The 25,347-nt window shown below is 38.3% G+C and overlaps 1 pseudogene; it reads right to left on the reverse strand.

The window, feature by feature from the left end:
• Positions 1 to 1,209: 1,209 nt before the first annotated feature.
• On the reverse strand, positions 1,210 to 24,954 carry LOC101021026 (annotated as a pseudogene).
• Positions 24,955 to 25,347: the final 393 nt, after the last annotated feature.

The raw sequence follows: 25,347 nt of genomic DNA on the forward strand, positions 1-25,347 counted from the left end.
TGTACTCTGAATAATCCAATGCCAATTGATAATATATGGTTTGCCATTTTATTGCTTTCTTTGTAAATGCAAAAAGAGGTTGATTTTTTTTAGTTTACTTGAAAGTATATCATAGGCATCTTCACCTTATTAACAACTTACAGTGATTTCTCTTTTTTTCATGCCACAGCAGACAGATGTGTTTTAATAAAAAAGAAAAAAGAACCTTTAATCAGAAAGTCTGATTAAATTCAATATTAACTCAAACTCTTAAAAATATTTTGGAAAAGTCAACAGGATACATCACAGAAAAGCAGGCAGCTGCTAAAACTTCTTTGGTGGAAAAGTAACTTGCATACTTATCCAAGCTGCTGAAATGATTATGAAAACGAGTTTTTTTTTCTTTTTCCAAAAACAGATTTTAAGATACACCAAAGAAGCTGTACAGATATTCCCTAACAATACAAAACTTTAACAATGAAGTTAAACTATATAGCAAAAGCCAAGTATGACAATACACATGAATAATTTATAAAATAAGCCTTTAAATCCTAGAAAACTAAAGTGGGGAGATCTTACTGAATGGTAACATACATAAAATGAGAACTAAAAGCAGGGAACAATCCTTAACATTTTCCCAATGACTGACTAAACCTCAAAAAGATAACTTAGGAAAATGATTAACGTGCAGTTTTTATTTTTTTCCTAGCCAATTCAGTTCTACTTAGATAGATCTGGTTACCAGTCATACATATATAGATTAGTTCTTTTTTTTTTCTACTTAGTTACTACCATTTTTCAATTTTTCATCTTTTCCCTAATTTTTCCTTTGGTTTGATGAGTTGAACTCAAAAGGTTTGCTACCTAAAATGATTATCAACGCTTATGGGAATAGCACTCGAGAAGTGCAATCCTAGAAAAGGCAAATTTTTAACAGAGGTGGCTTGACAAAGTTAAGCATTCATTCTCAATATAACAATGTCTCCCATGTTAGTCACATGGTTAATGGCTTGCTCTTGGCTAGATCACATGACCCTGCATGATACTGGAATGCTTCCTGGTGCGGTACTGCAGAGCTACATGCATATACACCCATGAAAGCTTTCAATAAATGCAAAGCATTATTTTAAACCATTTCAGTAGAATAAATAAAAACATCGCATTTCTCTTGGCTTGCTTTTCTTCCTGAGCTGACTTGGAGTGCTGTTGGTGATACAGAAGTCACAACAGTTAGTTAGTGGCTACTCCAAGCTCTTTAGACTTCAGCACTTTCCGTTCTTCAAGCCTCAGCACTTTTCTTTGGCAGCAGTTATGGTATTCTTCATTAGCATTGCCACTATCATAGGGCCAACACCTCCAGAAACTGGAGTGATATAACTGGCTTTTTGCCTAACTCCTTTAAAATCCACATTTTCAACCAACTTAGGTTTAGCGTTACAGGATCTTGAGCTGTATTTATTCCCACATCAATGACTATTGCTCCTTCCGTGGTCATATTTGCTGTGATCAGATTTGGAATGACTGCAACAGATATTACAATATCTGCAAGAATTGTATGTTTCCTCAACTGCTCTTTGGGGGTATATCAATGAGATATTACAACAGTGGGATCACCTCCGTGACGTTCATGCACCCCACCTGTGTGCAGTGACATTGCAATGGGCAGTTCAAGATTTTTTGACCTTCCAGCCAAACCACATTCTTCCCTAGAGTTGGAATGCCAGTTTGCTTAATTATTTCCCACACACCGCACAGAGTAGCTGGTACATGGAATACTGGTCCAGATATATTCGCCCTACATTTATTACATGAAAGCCATCAACATGCTTATCTGGAAAAACAGCATTGCAGATCTTTCTCTCATCAATGTGCCCTGGAAGAGACAGGTGAAGAAGGAGGCCATCTACATTACCATCATTATTCAATTTATTGATTAAATTAAACAATTCTTCCTCTGAAATTGAAGCTGGTTTCACAATTGTCTCACTGTTGATTCCCACATCTGAAGCTGCCCTGGTTTTGTTGAGGATATAGGAGTGACTTGCAGGATTTTTGCTGACCAGAGTCAAGCATAGGCATGGCCATTTTTTGCCAGAGGCCAGCTACTCCTCCACCTCCTGCCACATTTTCTGCTTGATCCACCTGGCCAGTTTCCTGAGAAAAGCTTCATTTAGTTGGCAATAGGCTCGTCCTAAGAGCCCCACTGCTTCATCCAAAGCTGACAGACCAAGAGTGAGTATATGAGGGCAAAGGCAACAATTTTTAGGTTGGCCAGCTGTTCAGTTGGTGCAAAAGCTTAGCTCATAAGAGCAGTGAGAGTTATTGGAACCAGTAAGAGCTCTTCCCTGAGGAAGTTCAAAGGAACTGCCACGAGGTGAAAAGGGCGAGGACAGAGGCGGCAGCTCTGAGCAGGCTGGATCAGCGGGCAGCCAACGCTGACATGAGGAAAGTCACAGCCAGAGCCCTGCGCCTGTGCCCGCGCTGGGCTGACACTGATTTTAAACTTTTTTGCCTTTGCGTCCCAGCCTAGTCAAAGTTCTGAAAAACATCCATTTTAAACTAAATTTCAACTAGTTATGAAATAATTAAACAAGTTTTTAAAAAATTTTGACTTGGTGCCCAAGTATTTGATTTTTATTTTCTGTTACATATCAAAATTTAAGAATATGTAATAATAGTCAATTATTAAAAAGTTACTACCCTCTATGTAAAATTTTTTTTTAATTGTTGAAAATGATTTCTTTTGAATTTCATTGACATCCTCATGTTTTGAAAATTGCAGGATTTGTTGCACAAAGCCACAGTTCACGGTGTTCTTACATTTTATGATTTTATGAATGCCCATTCTGTTCCCATGGAAACTTTCAGTTTTTATTTTCTAGATATTTTTAAAGCTTGTTATTTATATTGAAGGTTTTTTTAATCCATAAAGTTCCAATCCAACAAATGTATCATTTTTCTAAGTGCAAGCTCCTTTGCAAATGGTTTTGTTCCTGTCTTACATTAGGTACCCTTCTTTTTATATTCTACAGTTGTCATATATTTGTTGACATATGGTCAGATAGAACAGCCAAGGGTTGGTGCCCCTTAGCAACATCCTGCAATCCTGTCTCCTTTATTAATACCTAAGCTTACTTTTTCCACTCACTTTTTCCTTGTCTTACTCTGAAACATATACATTTTCAGAAGAGTTTGTGAAAATATATTTGTAGTTGAATGAGTGCTTATAAAACAAACACTTGTGTAATCTAAGTCAAAAAGTAAAACTGGCAGCATTCCAAAACACATATCCAGTCTATTCATGCCGTTCTCCCTAATTACAGTTCTATCTCTCCACCCTGGAAGTATCCCTATGTCTTAATCAATTTTGTGCTGATAGAACATCTCAGATGATAGCAGCATGATTTATAATCTTTTGGGTATATCCACAGTAATGGGATGGCGGGGTCGAATGGTATTTCTAGTTCTAGATCCTTAAGGAATTGCCACACTGTTTTCCACAAAGGTTAAACTAGTTTACAGTCCCACTAACAGTGTAAAAGTGTTCCTATTTCTCCACATCTTCTCCAGCACCTGTTGTTTCCTGATTTTTTAATGATTGCCATTCTAACTGGTGTGCGATGATATCTCATTGTGGTTTTGATTTGCATTTATCTGATGGTCAGTGATGATGAACATTTTTTCATGTGTCTGTTGGCTGTATGAATGTCTTCTTTTGAGAAGTGCCTGTTCATACTTTTTGCCCACTTTTTGATGGGGTTGTTTGTTTTTTTCTTAATTTGATTGAGTTTTTTGTAGTTTCTGGATATTAGCCCTTTGTCAGATGAGTAGATTGCAAAAATGTTCTCCCATTCTGTAGGTTGCCTGTTCACTCTGATGGTAGTTTCTTTTGCTGTGCAGAAGCTCTTTAGATTAATTAGATCCCATTTGTCAATTTTGGCTTTTGTTGCCATTGCTTTTGGTGTTTTAGACATGAAGTCCTTGCCCATGCCTATGTCCTGAATGGTTTTCCCTAGGTTTTCTTCTAGGGTTTTTATGGTTTTAGGTCTAACATTTAAGTCTCCAATCCATCTTGAATTAATTTTCATATAAGGATCATGGAAAGGATCCAGTTTCAGCTTTCTACTTATGGCTAGCCAATTTTCCCAGCATCATTTATTAAATAGGGAATCCTTTCCTCATTTCTTGTTTTTGTCATGTTTGTCAAAGATCAGATGGCTGTAGATGTGTGGTATTATTCCTGAGGGCTCTGTTCTGTTCCATTGGTCTATATCTCTGTTTTGGTACCAGTACCATGCTGTTTTGGTTACTGTAGCCTTGTAGTATAGTTTGAAGTCAGGTAGCGTGATGCCTCCAGCTTTGTTCTTTTGGCTTAGGATTGTCTTGGAGATGTGGGGTCTTTTTTGGTTCCATATGAACTTTAAAGCAGTTTTTTCCAATTCTGTGAAGAAACTCATTGGTAGCTTGATAGGGATGGCATTGTATCTATAAATTACCTTGGGCAGTATGGCCATTTTCACAATATTGATTCTTCCTATCCATGAGCATGATATGTTCTTCCATTTGTTTGTGTCCTCTTTGATTTCACTGAGCAGTGGTTTGTAGTTCTCCTTGAAGAGGTCCTTTACATCCCTTGTAAGTTGGATTCCTAGGTATTTGATTCTCTTTGAAGCAATTGTGAATGGAAGTTCATTCCTGATTTGGCTCTCTGTTTGTCTGTTACTGGTGTATAAGAATGCTTGTGATTTTTGCACATTGATTTTGTATCCTGAGACTTTGCTGAAGTTGCTTATCCACTTAAGGAGATTTGGGGCTAGATGATGGGGTTTTCTAAATATACAATCATGTCATCTGCAAAGAGGGACAATTTGACTTCTTCTTTTCCTAACTGAATACCCTTGATTTCTTTCTCTTGCCTGATTACCCTAGCCAGAACTTCCAACACTATGTTAAATAGGAGTGGTGAGAGAGGGCATCCCTGTCTTGTGCCAGTTTTCAAAGGGAATGCTTCCAGTTTTTGCTCATTCAGTATGATATTGGCTGTAGGTTTGTCATAAATAGCTCTTATTATTTTGAGATACATTCCATCAATACCGAATTTATGGAGAGTTTTTAGCATGAAGGGCTGTTGAATTTTGTCAAAGGCCTTTTCTGCATCTATTGAGATCATCATGTGGTTCTTGTCTTTGGTTCTGTTTATATGCTGGATTATGTTTATTGATTTGCGTATGTTGAACCAGCCTTGCATCCCAGGGATGAAGCCCACTTGATCATGGTGGATAAGCTTTTTGATGTGCTACTGGATTCGTTTTGCCAGTGTTTTACTGAGGATTTTTGCATCGATGTTCATCAGGGATATTGGTCTAAAATTCTCTTTTTTTGTTTTATCTCTATCAGGCTTTAGTATCAGGATGATGTTGGCCTCATAAAATGAGTGGGGAGGATTCCCTCTTTTTCTATTGATTGGAATAGTTTCAGAAGGAATGGTACCAACTCCTCCTTGTACCTCTGGTAGAATTCGGCTGTGAATCCGTCTGGTCCTGGGCTTTTTTTGGTTGGTAAGCCATTAATCATTGCCTCAATTTCAGAGCCTGCTATTGGTCTATTCAGGGATTCAACTTCTTCCTGGTTTAGTCTTGGGAGAGTGTAAGTGTCCAGGAAATTATCCATTTCTTCTAGATTTTCTAGTTTATTTGTGTAGAAGTGTTTATATTATTCTCTGATGGCACTTTGTATTTCTGTGGGGTTGGTGGTGTTATCCCCTCTATCATTTTTTATTGCATCTATTTGATTCTTCTCTCTTTTCTTCTTTATTAGTCTTGCTAGCAGTCTATCAATTTTGTTGATCTTTTCAAAAAACCAGCTCCTGGATTAATTGATTTTTTGGAGGGTTTTTTTGTGTCTCTATCTCCTTCAGTTCTGCTCTGATCTTAGTTATTTCTTGCCGTCTGCTAGCTTTTGAATGTGTTTGCTCTCACTTCTCTAGTTCTTTTAATTGTGATGTTAGAGTGTCAATTTTAGATCTTTCCTGCTTTCTCTTGTGGGCATTTAGTGTTATAAATTTCCCTCTACACACTGCTTTAAATGTGTCCCAGAGAGTCTGGTATGTTGTATCTTTGTTCTCATTGGTTTCAAAGAACATCTTTATCTCTGCCTTCATTTCGTTATGTACCCAGTAGTCATTCAGGAGCAGGTTGTTCAGTTTCCATGTAGTTGAGCAGTTTTGATTGAGTCTCTTAGTCCTGAGTTCTAGTGTGATTGCACTGTGGTCTGAGAGACAGTTTGTTATAATTTCTGTTCTTGTACATTTGCTGAGGAGTGCTTTACTTCCAACTATGTGGTCAATTTTGGAATAAGTGTGATGTGGTGCTGAGAAGAATGTATATTCTGTTGATTTGGGGTGGAGAGTTCTATAGATGTCTATTAGGTCTGCTTGGTGCAGAGCTGAGTTCAATTCCTGGATATCCTTGTTGACTTTCTGTCTCATTGGTCTAATGTTGACAGTGAGGTGTTAAAGTCTCCCATTATTATTGTTTGGGAGTCTAATTCTCTTTCTAAGTCTCTAAGGACTTGCTTTACGAATCTGGGTGCTCCTGTATTGAGTGCATATATATTTAGGATAGTTAGCTCTTCCTGATGAATTGATCCCTTTACCATTATGTAATGGCCTTCTTTGTCTCTTTTGATCTTTGATGGTTTAAAGTCTGTTTTATCAGAGACTAGGATTGCAACCCCTGCCTTTTTTGTTTTCCATTTGCTTGGTAGATCTTCATGCATCCCTTTATTTTGAGCCTATGTGTGTCTCTGCATGTGAGATGAGTCTCCTGAATACTGCAAACTAATGGGTCTTCAGTCTTTATCCAATGTGCCAGTCTGTGTCTTTTAATTGGAGCATTTAGTCCATTTACATTTAAGGTTAATATTGTTATGTGTGAACTTGATCCTGTCATTATGATATTAGCTGGTTAATTTGCTCACTAGTTCATGCAGTTTCTTCCTAGCATTGATGGACTTTACATTTTGACATGTTTTTGCAATGGCTGGTACCTGTTGTTCCTTTCCATGTTTAGTGCTTCCTTCACAATCTCCTGTAGGGCAGGCCTGGTGGTGACAAAATCTCTAAACATTTGCTTGTCTGCAAAGGATTTATTTCTCCTTCACTTATGAAACTTAGTTTGGCTGGATATGAAATACTGGGTAGAAAATTCTTTCTTTAAGAATGTTGACTATTGGCCCTGGCTTGGAGAATTTCTGCCAAGAGATCTGCTGTTAGTGTGATGGGCCTCCCTTTGTGGGCAACCCAACCTTTCTCTCTGGCTGCCCTTAACATTTTTTCCTTCATTTCAACTTCGGTGAATCTGACAATTATGTGTCTTGGAGTTCCTCTTCTCGAGGGGTATCTTTATGGCATTCTCTGTATTTCCTGAATTTGAATGTTGGCCTGCCTTACTAGGTTGGGGAAGTTCTCCTGGATGATATATCCTGAAGAGTGTTTTCCAACTTGGTTCCATTTTCCCTGTAACTTTCAGGCATACCAATCTGATGTAGATTTGGTCTTTTCACATAATCTCATATTTGTTGGAATCTTTGTTCATTTCTTTTTACTCTTTTTTCTCTACACTTCTCTTCTCACTTCATTTCATTCATTTCATCTTCAATCTCTGATACCATTTCTTCCAGTTCATCGAGTCAGTTACTGAAGCTTGTGCATTTGTCACATCGTTCTTGTGTCATGGTTGTCATCTCTATCAGTTCTTTTAAGGTCTTCTCTGCATTGATTATTCTAGTTATCCATTCTTCCTTTTTTTTTTTCAAGGTTTTTAGTTTCTTTGCGCTGGTTCCATAGTTCCTCCTTTAGCTCTGAGAAGTTTGATTGACTGAAGACTTCTTCTCTCGACTCATCAAAGTCATTCTCCATCCAGCTTTGTTTCATTGCTGACGATGAGCTGCATTCCTTTGGAGGGGGATATGCACTCTGATTTTTTGAATTTCAGCCTTTCTGCACTGCTTTTTCCCCATCTTTATAGTTTTATCTGCCTTTGGTCTTTGATGATGGTGATGTACTGATGGGGTTTTGGTGTGGGTGTCCTTTCTGTTTGTTAGTTTTCCTTCTGACAGTCAGGACCCTCAGCTGCAGGTCTGTTGGAGTTTGCTTGACGTCCACTCCAGGCCCTGTTTGCTGTGGTATCAGCAGTGGAGCCTGCAGAAGATAGAATATTGCTGAACAGCGAGTGTTGCTGTCTGATTCTTGCTCTAGAAGCTTCGTCTCAGGGGTGTACTCTGCTGTGTGAGGTGTGAGATGTCGGTCTGCACCTAGTGGGGTATGTCTCCCGGTTAGGCTACTCAGGGGTCAGGGACCCACTTGAGCAGGCAGTCTGTCTGTTCTCAGATCTCAACCTCCATGCTGGGAGATCCACTGCTCTCCTCAAAGCTGTCAGATGGGGGCATTTACCTCTGCTGAGGTTTCTGCTGCTTTTTGTTTAGCTATGACCTGTCCCCAGAGGAGGAGTCTACAGAGGCAGGCCAGCCTCCTTGAGCTGTGGTGGGCTCCACCCAATTCGAGCTTCCCAGGGGCTTTGTTTACCTACCTACTTAAACCTCAGCAATGGTGGGCACCCCTCCCCCAGCCTGGCTGCTGCCTTGCAATTAGATCTCAGACTGCTGTGCTAGCAATAAGGGAGGCTCCGTGGGTGTGGGACCCTCTGGACCAAGTGTGGGATATAATCTCCTGGTTTGCCGTTTGCTAAGACCCTTGGTAAAGCGCAGTATTGGGGTGAGAGTTACCTGATTTTCCTGGTGTTGTGTGTCTCAATTTCCTTTGGCTAGGAAAAGGAATTCCCTTTCCCCTTGCACTTCCCAGGTGAGGTGATCCCTCACCCTGCTTCCGCTCTTACTAGTCGGGCTGCACCTGGGGACCAGCGCCAACTGTCCAACAGGACCCAGTGAGGTGAACCCGGTATCTCAGTTGAAAATGCAGAAAAATCACTCATCTTCTGTGTCGCTCATGCTGGGAGCTGGAGGCTGGAGCTGTTCCTATTTGGCCATCTTCTCTACACATCTGGTTGAAGTTTTGAGTTGATACATGAAACATTATAATTTTTCTCATTTAAAATATTGAGAAATTGGTTCTCTATTAGCACTTGTAGATGCCTAATTTACAGAGGTAGATTTCTGATTTTAAGTGGGGTATCCTGAAATTGAAAAATGCTAAACCTAAAATGAAAATGCTGGGTCATAGATTCTGTATATCTTTACCTTGGCTAGATAATGGCAGATTGTTTTCCAAAGGGGTGGTACAAATATTTCCATCAAATGTGTATGAGAATTACATTTATTATATCTTCGCCTGTTAACCAATTTTCCTAATAATTGAGAAAAAATTCTGTATTACAGAAGAAAGCCAGTTATAAAATATGCAAGAAATTATAGAAAATATAATTTTACTGGCCCAAATGATATTATTAGATTAAGAGGACAATATTAATTGGTATCAAAATCATTAAATAAATGATTGATGAGAAACTGGTCATTGGTTAATTGTTAAAAAAAAAAAAAACCCTAATGGATTACTTTTTAATCTCAAGGAAAAATGCTTATCTGTATAGTGAAAGGGAAAAACAAAATAACTTAGTGTAAGAATTTATCATTCATAGTGCCACCAATGATGGTTAACCTGATATTATGTGACTTTGGATATGATGCTACATGAAGTATACACCATCACTTTGAATTGTTATTGGAAAAAATAATATAAATGTATTAAGCTTCTAACATAATAAACAATACAGAATATGGACTATAGACAGGGAATACAGGACACAGGCTAACAAGTTCAATAATACCATAGCAAAGCAACTAGACAAATTCAGGAATATTCTACAGAATGTAATTGGCTTGGGGTTTTAAAAAGTTAGTATTATGAAAAAGAGATTGTAATCAATTGTAAGAAATTTAACAAATATAAAAGCCAGATGCAAGATTAGATCTTACATTTGATATTTGAATGGACAAATGAACTGCATGTAATATTTTTGGGTCAACTGGGGGAATTTTGAACATCGTCTCAGCAGTAGGTGAGATAAAATGTACTGAAAGAGAAAGTTACCAAAAAAACAAAACCAGATTGAGGAATGGTATGTACAATAAAATTTATATTGATGTAAAACTAGAAAGAGGTGTGTGTGTGTGTGTATAAAGACCTGGAAAGGTAAACATTAAGGTAATTCGCATTGGTGCCCACTGATGGTAATTAAATTGATTTAATTAAATTCAAAAATTTCCTATAGTGCACGTGTGCTTCTTCTGTAACTGTACTTTTTAAAAGTACAAACAATATAATAAAAAGTTACCCAATTTAACTGATTACTTTTTGTTAACTGATTACTTTTTAATGGAGTGTATTTCCTGCTAAGAATTAAGATATAAAACAAAGATATTTTTGGCCTAATAATAATTCTATGCATGACTAGCATTTCATATGCTAGATAATCTTCCTGGAAATAATGATTGCCTTGATTGTTATTATAAAGACCACTCCATAGGGTCATAAATCATCTAGTGTCCTCATCTTCTTTCCTGATTATGTGCATTTTAGTATGAATCTTAAAATAGGTGAAGTATTTCTTTCTCTATTTTAGCATTTTACGGTTTTGGTTCTATCATTTTCTTCTCTGTTATATTATGTTTAGCTTATTAAAGGAAGAAATAGATTAATTAAAATAAATTACAAAGATTTATGTGCAGATGGCTGTCAATAATTGTGAACAGGTTTTTTACACTCCTACTTATTTCATTTTATAAATATGTATTTTCAAAAACATGCACATCTTTTTCCTAATCTCTTTTCAAAGGCTGAATCATAATTTCTCAGTTCTATACCCCAAAGTAATAAGAACCATTTATGACAAACCCACAGCTAACATCATACTAAACAGGCAAAATCTGGAAGCATTCCCCTTGAGAATGTGAACAAGACAAGGATGCCCACTCTCATCACTTCTATTCAGTATAGTATGGAAGTCCTAGCCAGAGCAATCAGGGAAGAGAAAGAAATGAAAGGCATCCAAATAGTAAGAGAGGAGGTAAAACTATTTCCCTTTACAGGTGATATAATTCTATACCTAAAAAACCCCATCCCATAGTCTCTGCCCAAAAGTTCTTAGAACTGACAAATAACATTGATAATGTTTCAAGATACAAAAATCAGTGTATAAAAATTAGTAGCATTTCTATACACAAGTAATGTCCAAACTGAGAGCCAAATCAAGAACATAATGCCATTCACAGTAGCCACAAAATAGATAAAGTACCTAGGAATATAGCTAACAAGGGAGGTGAAAGATCTCTACAATGAAAATTACCAAACACTGCTGAAAGAAATCAGAGATGATACAAACAAATGGAAAATCAATATTGTTAAAATGACCATACTGTCCAAAACAATGTACAGGTTCAATGCTATTCTTATCAAACCACCAATGACATTTTTCACAGAATTAAAAACAACTATTCTAAAATTCATATGGAACCCAAAAATAAGCCTGAATAGCTAAAGCAATCATAAGCAGAAAGAAGAAAGACAGAGGCATCACATTATCCAACTTCAAACTATGCTACAAGACTACATTAACCAAAACAGCATGGTACTGGTAAGAAAATAGACACACAAAATCAATGGAACACCCTAGAAAACCCAGAAATAAAGTCATACACATACAACCATCTGATCCTCAACAAAACTGACAATAACAAGCAATGGGAAAAGGACTCCTTATTCCATAAATAGTGCTGGATACCAGGCTAGCCATAAATAGAAGATTGAAACTGGACCCCTTTCTTTCACTATATACAAAAATCAACTCAAAATGCATGAAAGACTTAAATGTAAGACGAAAAACTATAAAGACCCAAGAAGAAAACCTAGGAAATCTCATTCTGGTTATAGGCCTTGGCAAAGATTTCATGATGAAGACTCCAAAAGCAGTTGCAACAAAACCAAAAATTGACAAGTGGGACTTAATTAAACTAAAGAGTTACTGCACAGCAAAAGAAACTATCAACAAAGTAAACAGACAACCTACAAAATGGGAGCAAATATTTTGAACTATACATCTGACAACGATCTAATATCTACTGTTTATTAGGAACTTAAACAATAAGCAAAAACCAAACAACCTCATTGAAAAATGGGCAAAGGACATGAACAGACACTTCTCAAAAGACAACATACAAGCACCCAACATGCATATTTAAAACATTCCTCCTTACTAATCATTACAGAAATGCAAATCAAAAACACAATGAGATATTATCTCACAATAATCAGAATGGCTATTATTAAAATAGGCTCATGCCTATAATCCCAGTACTTTGGAAGGATGAGGTGAGAGGATTGCTTGAGCCCAGGGGTTTGAGACCAGTCTGGGCAACATGGTGAGACCCTGTTTCTACAAAAAAATAATAAAAAAAAAAAAACTAGCCAGATATCATGGTGCATGTCTGTGGTCCCAGCTATTCAGGAGGCTGAGTGGGGAAGATTGCTTGAACCCATGAGGTTGAGGCTGCAGTGAGTTGTGTTCATGCAGCTGCACTCCAGCCTGGGTGAGAGAGTGAGATGCTGTCAATAAATAAATAAATAAATAAATATTACAGATGTTGGTAAGATTTCAGAGAAAAGAGAACCCTTATACACTGTTGGTGGGAATGTAAATTAATTCAACCATTGTGGAAAGCAGTTTGGCAGTTTCTCAAAGAACTTAAAACAGGATTATCATTCAACCTAGCAATCCCATTACTTTTTACACATTCAATTTTTTGTTGCTATTGTAATTCTTTTTATTTTTACATATGCTATTCATACATAATGGGTTGATAATGGGTTAAAGCTAATATTTTTGCTATAAATAGCTGATTATCTTTTAGACCAATTAAAATATAGCAATTTCTGCCTGAAATATTTTCTTTAACATTTATGTAGTATATAAACCTGCTGGCAATGAATTCTCCTAGTTTTTGTTTATTTGAGAAAGTCTTTATTTTTCTATTTGAAACATATTATTACTAGGGATAGAATTCTGGGTTGAGAATTTTTCTTTTTCAGCACTTACAGTGCTAGACTAGGGTCTTCTGGCTTGTTCATCCCTCTAATTGTTACCTTACTTTCTCTGTATATATGTATCCTCCTTTTTCTTTTGATGTCTTCAACATTTCTTCTTTGTCTTCTGCTTTCAGCAGTTTGAAGATGGTATCCTTGGTCGGTGGTATGTATGTTTGTGTAATTATCTTTCCTGGTATTCTCTGAGCTTGTTGAAATAGTGGTTTGGTGTCTGTCATCAATTTTGGAGAATTCTTCACCCTTTTCCTTCAAGTATGTCTGTTGCCTTTTTCTCTAATTCTGTTTCTAGAATTTCAATTACATGTACGTTGGATGGTTTGATATTGTTCCATGGCTCCTGTATGCTCTCTTCTTCTTCTTCTTTTTATTTTTTGTTGGTTTTTTTTGGATGTTTTTTTCCCCAAGTATGGGAAAGAGAAAAATCTTTGTGTTTCAGTCTGAGTAATATCTGTCAATCTATCTTTAAGTTTACTAATTCTTTTGCTAGATACCTCTAAGTCTACTGATGACTCGGTTGAAGGCATGCTTTGTCACTGTTATTATGCTATATGTTTCTAATATTTCCATTTGATTCATTCTTGTGTTTCCATCCTTCTGCTGAAATTACCTGACTGATCCTGCATGTTGTTCATCTCCCTTAGAACTTTAAAACATATTAATCATATTTATTTTAAATTTCTTGTCATTTAGTTTCAACATCTGTGTCATATCTGAATCTGGTTCTGGTGATTGATTTTTTTCTTGGTAGTGTGTGTATGTGTGTGTGTGTTTTATTTTCCTTACTTTTTGTATTCCTCATCATTTTTTGTTCAATACTAGTCATGTTATGTAGGAAAGAATGTTTTTTATTTCTAGAAATGGGTGTATCTTTTTTTTTCTGCTAGGCCTTTAGTGTCAGGGATAGAGTTAATCTATTTAGGAGGCAGGCTGAGTTTGAAGTTTGTTTCTGCTGTGGCCCCAGTGCCATTCTGCAGTAGCTGCAGTTCCTACCTTCACGCTAGCACCATAAAAGTTACTTTCTTAGGACTCTTGCCAGTCTTTTTCATGAGTGCTGGTGGGGTCTATGGAGAAAAGGTGAGAACTTTACCTTCATCTGCAGTCCCTAGGACTCTATGGTCTCTCACTAGCCCACACTCAGCTTCTATTAATTAATTAATGATTCTAGCTGAATTATTCTTACTCACATCTGGCTTCATCTGCCCCAGGGAAGCAAGTGCTTATATCTCATTTCTTCCTGCTGCAGTTGTCTTTCCATAGAATTCAGACTAATTAATTGATGTATGAGTTCAGCTCACTGATTTAAGAGTCATGAATTTGCAATTTGCCCAGCATATGTTGTTAGAATGAGCTCTCTCTAATCTATGGTAGAAGCCAGAGTTTATTAGACTCCATTGTTGCTTTGTTATACTGAAGCAAGAGATCTAAAGTAAGTTTGCACAATAGAAAGAATATTATGTGTATTAAAGGGGGACTGGTTAACTATATTAGAATATATATGGTATATAGTTCTATTGCTAATCTTATTTTACAGAGGAGAAAATAAGGCTCAGAAGGGCTAAAAATCGTACGGGAACCATTCATAGTAAGTAATAAGCTGGTACCTCACTATACTATATTACTTTTCTTATTATTAGCTTTTAAAAAATTGTGGCAAAATATTCATAACATAAATTTTAACATCTTAACCATTTTTAAGTGTATAGTTTAGTAGTGTTATCTACATTCACATTTTATAAACTTTTTTGATCCGGACACTACAATTAAACTTAGTGTGTTAGGTTGTTTTTGCATTGTTATAAAAGAATACCTGAAGCTGGATAATTTACAAAGAAAAGAGATTTAAATGGCTCCTGGTTCTGTAGGCTGTATGAGAAGAACGGTGCCAGCATCTGCTTGGCTTCTAGCGGGGGCCGCAAGGAGCTTACAATCATGGTGGAAGGAGATGAAGATACAGCATGTCACATGGTGAGAGTGGGAGCAAGAAAGAGAGAGGGAGCAATTCCATGCACTTTGAAATAACCAGATCTCACATGAACTACCAGAATGAGAACTCACTCATCACCAAGGGGACAGTGTTAAGCCATTCATGAAGGATTTGTTTCTATGATCCAAACATCTCCCACCAGGCCCCTTGTCCAACTATGGGGATTACTTTTCAACTTGAGATTTGGAGGGGAAAAATGTCCAAACTATATCATTCATCCCCTGACCCACTAAATCTCATGTCCTGCTCACATTTCAAAATAGAATCATGCCTTTGCATTAGTCTCGCATAGTCTTAATTTGTTCTAGACTTAACTTAAAAGTTCCAAAGTTCAAATCTAAAGTTTCATCTGAGGCTCAAGGCCAAGTTCCTTCCACTGATGAACCTATAAAATCAAATATAAGTTACTTTCTTCCAAGATAAGATGGCATTATAAGCATTGGGTAAATATTTCCATTCCAAAAGGGAGAAATTGGCCAAAAGAAAGGGGTAATAGGCCCCATGCAAGTCTGGAACCCAGCAGGTCAGGCATTAAATCTTTTTTTTTTTTTTTTTTTTTCCTACTAATTACTATGTTTACTAAAAGAATATATAATTTGAACAAAGTTTTTTTTTTTGGCATTTTTAAAAATCTTTTTAATTATTATTATTATTATTATTATTATTATACTTTAAGTTCTAGGGTACATGTGCATAACGCAGGTTTGCTACATATGTATACTTGTGCCATGTTGGTGTGTTGCACCATCAACTGCCAGCACCCATCAACCTCCGCTATTTACATCAGGTATAACTCCCAATGTAATCCCTCCCTCCCTCCCCCATGATAGGCCCCCGGTGTGTGATGTTCCCTCCAGAGTCCAAGTGATTCATTGTTCAGTTCCCACCTATGAGTGAGAACATGGTGTTTGGTTTTCTGTTCTTACATAGTTTGCTAAGAATGATGGTTTCCAGCTGCATCCATGTCCCTACAAAGGACACACAAACTCATCCTTTATGGCTGCATAGTATTCCATGGTGTATATATGTGCCACATTTTCTTAATCCAGTCTGTCACTGATGGACATTTGCTGATTCCAAGTCTTTGCTATTGTGAATAGTGTCTAATAAACCACACGGTGTGCATGTGTCTTTATAGCAGCATGATTTATAACTTTGGGTATATACCCAGTAATGGATGTATTGGGTCATATGGTACATCTAGTTCTAGATCCTTTGAGGAATCCACTGTTTTCCTCCATAATGGTTGAACTAGTTTACAATCCCACCAACAGTGTAAAAGTGTTCCTATTTCTCCACATCCTCTCCAGCACCTGTTGTTTCCTGACTTTTAATGATTGCCATTCTAACTGGTGTGAGATGGAATCTCATTGTGGTTTTAATTGCATTTCCTGATGGCCAATGATGATGAGCATTTTCATGTGTCTGTTGGCTGTATGAATGTTCTCTTTGAGAAGTGTCTGTTCATACCCTCGCCCACTTTTTGATGGGGTTGTTTGTTTTTCTTGTAAATTTGTTTGAGTTCTTTGTAGGTTCTGATATTAGCCCTTGTCAGATGAGTAGATTGCAACAATTTTCTCCCATTCTGTAGGTTGCCTGTTCACTCTGATGGTAGTTTCTTTTGCTGTGCAGAAGCTCTTTAGTTTAATGAGATCCCATTTGTCAATTTTGGCTTTGCTGCCGCTGTTTCTTGGTGTTTTAGGACATGAAGTCTTCTTTGCCTATTTGTGTCCTGAATGGTACTACCTAGGTTTTCCCTCCAGGGCTTTTGTATGGTAATAGTCTAACATTTAAGTCTCTAATCCATCTTGAATTAATTCTCAGAGCAAGGAGTAAGGAAAGGATCCAGTTTCAGCTTTCTACTTATGGCTAGCCACCTTCTCCCAGCACCATTTATTAAATAGGGAATCCTTTCCCATTTCTTGTTTTGTCTCAGCTTTGTCAAAGATCAGGATGGCTGTAGATGTGTGGTATTATTTCTGAGGACTCTGTTCTGTTCCATTGGTCTATATTCGTTTTGATACCAGTACCATGCTGTTTTGGTTACTGTAGCCTTGTAGTATAGTTTGAAGTCAGGGTAGCATGATGCTCCAGCTTTGTTCTTTTGACTTAGGATTGTCTTGGCACTGCAGGCTCTTTTTAAGACCCATATGAACTTTAAAGCAGTTTTTTCCACCTGTGAAGAAACTCATTGGTAGCTTGATGGGGGATGGCATTGAATCTATAAATTACCTTGGGCAGTATGGCCATTTTCACGATATTGATTCTTCCTATCCATGAGAGCACATGGTATGTTCTTCCATTTGTTTGTGTCCTCTTTGATTTCACTGAGCAGTAGTTTGTAGTTCTCCTTGAAGAGGTCCTTACATCCCTTGTCAGTTGATCTCCTAGGTATTTTATTCTTTGAAGCAATTAGAATGGAAGTTCATTCTGATTTGGCTCTGTTTGTCTGTTACTGGTGTATAAGAATGCTTGTGATTTTTTGCACATTAATTTTGTATCCTGAGACTTTGCTGAAGTTTCTATCAGCTTAAGGAGATTTTGGGCTGAGACAATTAGGTTTTCTAAATATAACATCATGTCATCTGCAAACAGGGATAATTTGACTTCTTCTTTTCCTAACTGAATACCTCTTGATTTCTCTTGCCTGATTGCCCTAGCCAGAACTTCCAACACTATGTTGAATAGGGAGTGGTGAGAGAGGGCATCCCTGTCTTGTGCCAGTTTTCAAAGGAATTTTTCCAGTTTTGCCCATTCAGTATGATATTGGCTGTGGGTTTATCATATATAGCTCATTATTTTGAGGTAATGCTCCATCAATACCAAATTTATTAGATGCTTAGTGTGAAGGGATGTTGAATTTGTCAAAAGCCTTTCTGCATCTATTGAGATCATCATGTGGTTCTTCTGTCTTTGGTTCTGTTTATATGTTGATTATGTTTATTGATTTTGCGAATGTTGAACCAGCCTTGCATCCCAGGGATGAAGCCCACTTGATCATGGTGGATGTTTTATGTGCTGCGATCTGCCTGCCAGTATTTTATTGAGGATTTTGCACGATAACCATCAGGATATTGGTTTAAATTCTCTTTGTTGTGTCTCTGCCAGGCTTTGGTATCAGGATGATGTTATCTCATAAAATGAGTTAGAGGATTCCTCTTTTCTATTGATTGGAATAGTTTCAGAAGAAATGGTACCAACTCTCCTTGTACCTCTGGTAGAATTCAGCTGTGAACTATCTGTCCTGACTTTTTGGTTGGTAGGTTAATTATTGGCTCAATTTCAGAGCCTGTTATTGGTCTATTCAGATTCAACTTCTTCCTGGTTTAGTCTTGGAAGAGTGTAAGTGTCCAGGAAATTATCCATTTTTTCTAGATTTTCTAGTTTATTTGGCGTAGAGGTGTTTATAGTGTTCTCTGATGGTAGTTTGTATTTCTGTGGGGTCGGGTGGTGATATCCCTCTATCATTTTTTATTAAGGCCAATTTGATTCTTTCTTTCTTCTTTTTATTAGTCTTGCTAGCAGTCTGTCAATTTTGTTGATCTTTTTCAAAAACCAACCCTGATTCATTGATTTTTGAGGGTTTTTTGTGTCTCTATCTCCTTTCAGTTCTGCTCTGATCTTAGTTATTTCTTTTGCCTCTGCTAGCTTTGAATGCCCTTTTTGCTCTTGCTTCTCTAATTTTTAATTGTGATGTTAGAGTGTCAATTTTAGATCTTTCCTGCTTTCTCTTGTAAGTATTTAGGGGTGCTATAAATTTCCCTACACACTGCTTTAATGTGTCCCAGAGATTCAGGTATGTTGTATCTTTGTTCTCATTGGTTTCAAAGAACATCTTTATTTCTGCCTTCATTTCCTCAGATGTACCCAGTAGTCATTCAGGAGCAGGTTGTTCAGTTTCATGTAGTTGAGAGGATTTGATTGAGTTTCTTAGTCCTGAGTTCTAGTTTGATTGCACTGTGGTCTGAGAGACAGTTTGTTATAATTTCTGTTCTTGTACATTTGCTGAGGAGTGCTTTACTTCCAACTATGTGGTCAATTTTGGAATAAGTGTGATGTGGTGCTGAGAAGAATGTATATTCTGTTGATTTAGGTGGAGAGTTCTATAGATGTTCATTAGGTCTGCTTGCTGCAGAGATGAGTTCAATTCCTGGATATCCTTGTTAACTTTCTGTCTCTTTGATCTGTTCAATGTTGACAGTGGTTGAAGTCTCCCATTGGCTATTGTATGGGAGTCTAAGTCTCTTTGTAAGTCTCTAAGGACTTACTTTATGAATCTGGGTGCTCCTGTATTGGGTGCATATTTAGGATAGTTAATTCTGTTGAATTGATCCCTTTACCATTATGTAATGGTCTTCTTTGTCTCTTTGGATCTTGATGGTTTTAAAGTCTGTTTTATCAGAGACTAGGATTGCAACCCCTGCTTTTTTGTTCTCCATTTGCTTGGTAGATCTTCCCTCCATCCCTTTATTTTGAGCCTATGTATGTCTCTGCATGTGAGATGGGTCTCCTGAATACTGCAGACTGATGGGTCTTGACTCTTTATGGCAGCTTCATGTTCAGGCCTTTTAATTGGACCATTTAGTCCATTTTACATTTAAGGTTAAGATTGTTATGTGTGATCTTGATCCTGCCATTATTATATTAACTGGTTATTTTTGCTCGTTAGTTGATGCAGTTTCTTCCTAGCCTTTAATGGTCTTTATATTTTGGCATGCTTTTGCAATGGCTGGAAAATCGGGTTGTCTTTCCATGTTTAGTGCTTCCTTCAGGGTTCTGTAAGGCAGGCCTAGTGGTGACAAAACTTAAGCATTTGCTTATCTGTAAGGATTTTATTTCTCCTTCACTTATGAAACTTAGTTTGGCTGGATATGAAATTCTGGATTTAAAATTCTTTTCTTTAAGAATGTTGAATATTGCCCCCCGCCTTCTTCTGGCTTGTAGAGTTTCTGCCGAGAGATCTGCTGTTATTCTGATGGGCTTCCTTTGTGGGTAACTCGACCTTTCTCTCTGGCTGCCCTTAAGATTTTTCCTTCATTTCAACTCTCTTTGTGAATCTGCAATTATGTGTCTTGAGTTGCTCTTCCTCGAGGAATATCTTTGTGGCATTCTCTGTATTCTGGATTTGAATGTTGGCATGCCCTACTTGCTGAGGAAGTTCTCCCCTGGATGATATCCCGAAGTGTTTTCCCAACTTGGTTCACTTTTCCCCTCACTTTCACAGGCACCCCTAACGACGATTTGGTCTTTTACATAATCCCATACTCTTGCAGGCTTTATTTGACTGGTTCGTTACCAGCTTGTGTATTTGTTCCGTATTTCTCATGTCATGGTTTTCATCTCTTTCATTTCGCTTATGACCTTTCTCTGCATTAATTACTCTAGCCATCAATTTCCACTTTTTTCAAGATTTTTAGTTTCTTTATGCTTGGCAATTTAATTCTCCTTTAGCTCTGAGAAGTTTGATGGACTGAAGCCTTTCTTCATCTCGCCAAAGTCATTCTCCCATTCAACTTGATCCTGCTGGCGGCGAGCTGCGCCCTTTGCCGGGGAGATGCGCCTTGTTTTTGGAATTTCCAGTTTTCGCCCTGCTTTTTCCCCATCTTTGTGGTTTTATCTGCCTCTGGTCTTTGATGATGATGGTGACGTACTGATGGGGTTTTGTGTGTTGTCCTTCCTGTTTGATAGTTTTCCCTCTAACAGTCAGGACTCTCAGCTGTAGTTCTGTTGGAGATTGCTTGAGGTCCACTCCAGACCCTGTTTGCCTGGGTGTCAGCAGCAGAGGCTGCAGAAGATAGAATATCATGAACAGTGAGTGTACCTGGTTCATTCTTGCTTTGGAAGCTTCCTCTCAGGGGTGTACTCCACCCTGTGAGGTGGGTGTCAGACGCTCCTGGTGGGGATGTCTCCCACTTAGGGCTGTCACTCAGGGGTCAGGGACCCACTTGAGCAGGCAGTCTGTCCTTCTCAGATCTCAACCTCCTGTTGGGAGATCCACTGCTCTCTTCAAAGCTCTCAGACAGAGTTGTTTTATGGCCTGCAGAGGTTTCTGCCCCTTTGTTGTTGCTTACTGTGCCCTGTCCCCAGAGGTGGAGTCTACAGAGACAGGCAGGTTCCCTGAGCTGCTGTGAGCTCCACCCAGTTCAAGCTTCCCAGCTGCTTTGTTTACCTACTTAAGCCTCAGCAATGGCGGGCGCCTCCCCAGCCTGGCTGGCTGCCTTGGCGTTGATTTCATTGCAGACTGCTGTGCTAGCAATGAGGGAGGCCCATGGGCGTGGGATCCCTCCCGGCCAGGTGGTGTGGGATATAATCTCCTGGTGTGTGCCTGTTTACTTAAAGCCAGTATTGGGGTGGGAGTTACCCGAGCCCAGGTGTTGTGTGTCTCTGCCCCTGGCTAGGAAAAACGGATTCCCTTTCCCTCATGCTCCCAGGTGAGGCGATGTTCACCCTGCTTCAGCTCTCTGGAGTCGGCTGCAGCAGCTGACCAGCACCATTGTCCTGGCACCCCTAGTGAGATGAACTCCACTACTCAGTTGGAAAATGTGAAATCACCGGTCTTCTGTGTCACTGGCGCTTGGGAGTTGAGACTGAGCTGTTCCTATTCGGCCATCTTGCTCCGCCCCAGGCATTAAATCTTAAAGCTTCAAAATAATCTCCTTTGATCCCATGTACTGCATCCAGAGCACACTGATGCAAGGGGTGTGTTCCCAAGGCCCTGGGCAGCTCTGCTTCTGTGACTTAGCAGGGTGAAGCCCCTGTGGATGCTGTCATGAATTGGAGGTGTGTACCCGCAGGTTTTCCAGGCTCAGGATGCAGGCTGCCCATGACTAACATTCTGGAGTCTGAAGGGCAGTGGCCGCCTTTCCACAGTTCCAGTAGGCCAAGTCTCTATGGGGGTTTCAGCTCTACATTTCCTCTTCACAATGCCCTAGTAGAAATTCTCAGTGAGGGGTCCAGCCCTGTAACAGGGTTCTGTTTGGGCACATAGACTTTCTCATACATCCTGTGAAATCTATAAGAAAGCTGTCAAACCTCCTTCATGCCTGCATTCTGTGTGCCTGCCACTTAACACTATATGGAAGCTAGTAAATTCTGTGACTTGTGACCTTCAAAGCTGTGGCTCAAGGTGTATCTGGGCCCTGTTGAGCCAAGGCTGGAACTAGAGCTGCTGTGATGTGGGGAGTAGTGTTCTGAGACTGAGCAGGACAATGGGACCCTGGATCTGGCCCCCCAAACCATTCTTTATTCCTAGGTCTATAAACCTGTGATGTGAGGGGCTGCCTTGAAGACTTCTGCAATGCCTTTGAAGTCTTTTCCCCATTGATCTTAGATATGAGCACTTGGCTCCCTTTTAGTCATACTAATATCTTCAGCAAGTGGTTCCTCCACAGCCTGCTTGTATTCCTCTCCTGAAAATGCTTCTTTTTTCTCTGCCACATGGCTAGCTTGCAAATATTCCAGTTTTACACTCTGCTTCCCTTTTAAACATAAGATTCAACTTTAAGTCATTTATTTGTTCCCATATCTGATTGCAGGCTGTTAGAAGCAGCCAGGCTAACTCTTGGACATTTTGCTGCTTAAAAATTTCTTCTGCAGTTACTCTAAGTCATCACTCTTAAGTTCAAACTGCCACAGATCCTTAGAGCCTGGACACAAAGCAACCAAGATCTTTGCTAATGCATAACAAGTGTGACCTTTGCTCGAGTTCCTAATAAATTTATCTTTTCCATCTGAGACCTCCTTAGCCTGGCCTTCACTGTCCATATTTCTCAAAAAACTCCTGACCTCAGGTGATCTGCCTACCTCAGCCTCCCAAAGTACTGGGATTACAGGCATGAACCACCGTGCCTGGTCGCTGTCCATATTTCTATCAGAATTTTGGTTACAACGATTTAATCAGTCTCTAAACTATTCCAAACTTTTCCTCATCTTCTTTTCTTCTTCAGTGCCCTCCAAACTCTTCCAACCTCTGCCCATTGCTCAGCTCCAAAGCTGCTTCCACATTTTCTGGTATCTTTATAGCAATGCCCCACTTCTGATACTAATTTTCTATATTAGTCCATTCTTGTGTCTCTATAAGGGAATACTTAAAACTGGGTCATTTATAAAGAAAATAGGCTTAATTAGCACACAGTTCTGCAGCCTGAATGAGAAACATCATGCCAACATCTGCTTGGTTTCTGGTGAGGGCTTCAGGAAGCTTACTATCATGGCCTAAGATGATGGGAAGCCAGCATGTCACATGGTGAGAGTGGAAGCAAGATAGAGATGGGGAGATGCCATGCTCTTTTAAACAACCATATCTCTTTTGAACTATAAGAGCGAGAGCTCACTCATCACCACTTTGTAAAGGGGATGGCATAAAACCATTTATGAGGGATCTACCCCCATGAAAAAAACATCTTGCACCAGGTCACACCTCCAACGTTGGAGATTATATTTCAACGTGAGAATTGGAGGGAACAAGCATTCAAACTCTATTACTTAGAAAGTTATAAAAGTACTAAAAACTCAATAACGCATTGTTTAAAAAAGTGTGAAATGAAGAAAATATAGAAAGAAGAAAACAGAAAAGCATTTATAATCTCTAAACCCAGATAGAACCACGTTAAACATTTTGGTAAGTGGGATTTTTAGGGTTCTTTCTAAATACTTAAGTTTGTATACATTTCTTAAGTAGTATTCTGAAAATAATTTTTGAATGACACTTTAACTTACTAAACTTCAACTGATATTGTATTAGATTGTGTTGGCTTTATTTAGTGGCCAAGTTTTTCTCATATATAATCTGTAGTTACCTAACTTTCCCAAGTTTTTTTCTTTCAAAATAAAATAAACATATATTTTTATTCATTAAAAAACCTTAACCTCAAGTCTTTTACATTTATTTTTATTTGATTTAAATTTGTGGGCTTTGACCACGATTCCAAACTCCTGAGTTTACTTTTAATCTTCATTCCATCATACATCATGCTTCTATTCTCAGAACTTGGTGTTGAGGGCAAAGCCCTTTTGACACATTCCATGAGAGCCTTAATTCTGTTGGGATAAAGGTATTAATCCTCTTAAGCAGGTGTCAGCAATTATTATTATTATTATTTTTTTGTAAAACGCTAGATGGTAAATTTTTTCAGCCTTGTAGACTGTATAGTCTTTTTATAGGCAATGCATAAATGAGCATTAATGTGTTGCAATAAAACTTTATTTCAAAATGTTTAAGCAGTGCCTGGATTTTGCCCTTATGTCTTAGTTTGTAGCCCACTACTCTCAAGGTAAGATTGGTTAATTGGTGTGAATCTGCATAATTGTATTGTTGTCCAGACAACCATAGGTCATAGAACTCTCTCAAGTTGTTGGATTAAAGTCTTCAGGCAGGATTGTGTTCTTCAGTACCCCAGAGGTCTTATTGCTTCTCATTATTAAAAGGTGACAATCTATCCACATTTCTTATGTCTCTGCCTTTATCACTTATTTCTACCCAGTGTTAATTATGTTGCTTGAAATAGCACAGCTATTAAATATTCTAATTGAGGAATCAAAACCTCGGTTTGTTTTTTCATTATACAGCACTAACTTTTAAATAAGGCACAATCATATCTACCACTGATTATGTTATTAAAATTCTCAAAACTATACCCCCTCATTAACTGTGTGTTAGCAAATGTTTAACAATCACCTCTCAGGAAAAGACAAACAAACCTTGATTTGTAGTGTTTGATGTTATCTGTGGTTTAACCACTCCAAACATGGCCAGTTTCAAACTAGCAACATGACATCACTCAATGTGGAGGTATGAAAAATGAACACAGTGGCTTTCCTGAGCCAGAGCAAACTGGTGCCAGCATACCGCTGTTAAGCTCAGCAGGTCCCCTGGCATGGCTAGGACGTGTCCTTGGTTTTTGGTTACTATTTATATTCCTAGAAACTACAACCTTAAATTCTGAGGCTTTCTATTATCCAGGAAGTCTGCAACAACAACATGCTTCACCTTTCTGCTAAAGTGTATCCTCTCTTATTGCTAAAGACTTCAGGTACATTTAAAATGATCCTATGCCCTTCATAGACTTTCTTTCTGCTTTCAAAAATACCACCAGAGGCTTAATTATAACAATTTGTGTTAAGCCTACATGAATCAATCTAAAGACAAAACAAAACAAAGAGATGCATCAATCTATTTTGCAGTTAAAACTTGTTTGTAACAGCCAGGAGGAGGTCAGGCTGTCCTAACCTGGGGGCTTAGTGGAAACTTAATATAAGGATAGTCTTAAGA

This window comes from Papio anubis, chromosome 5 (assembly GCF_008728515.1).
Source record: "Papio anubis isolate 15944 chromosome 5, Panubis1.0, whole genome shotgun sequence".
Classification (NCBI taxonomy): Eukaryota; Metazoa; Chordata; class Mammalia; order Primates; family Cercopithecidae; genus Papio; species Papio anubis.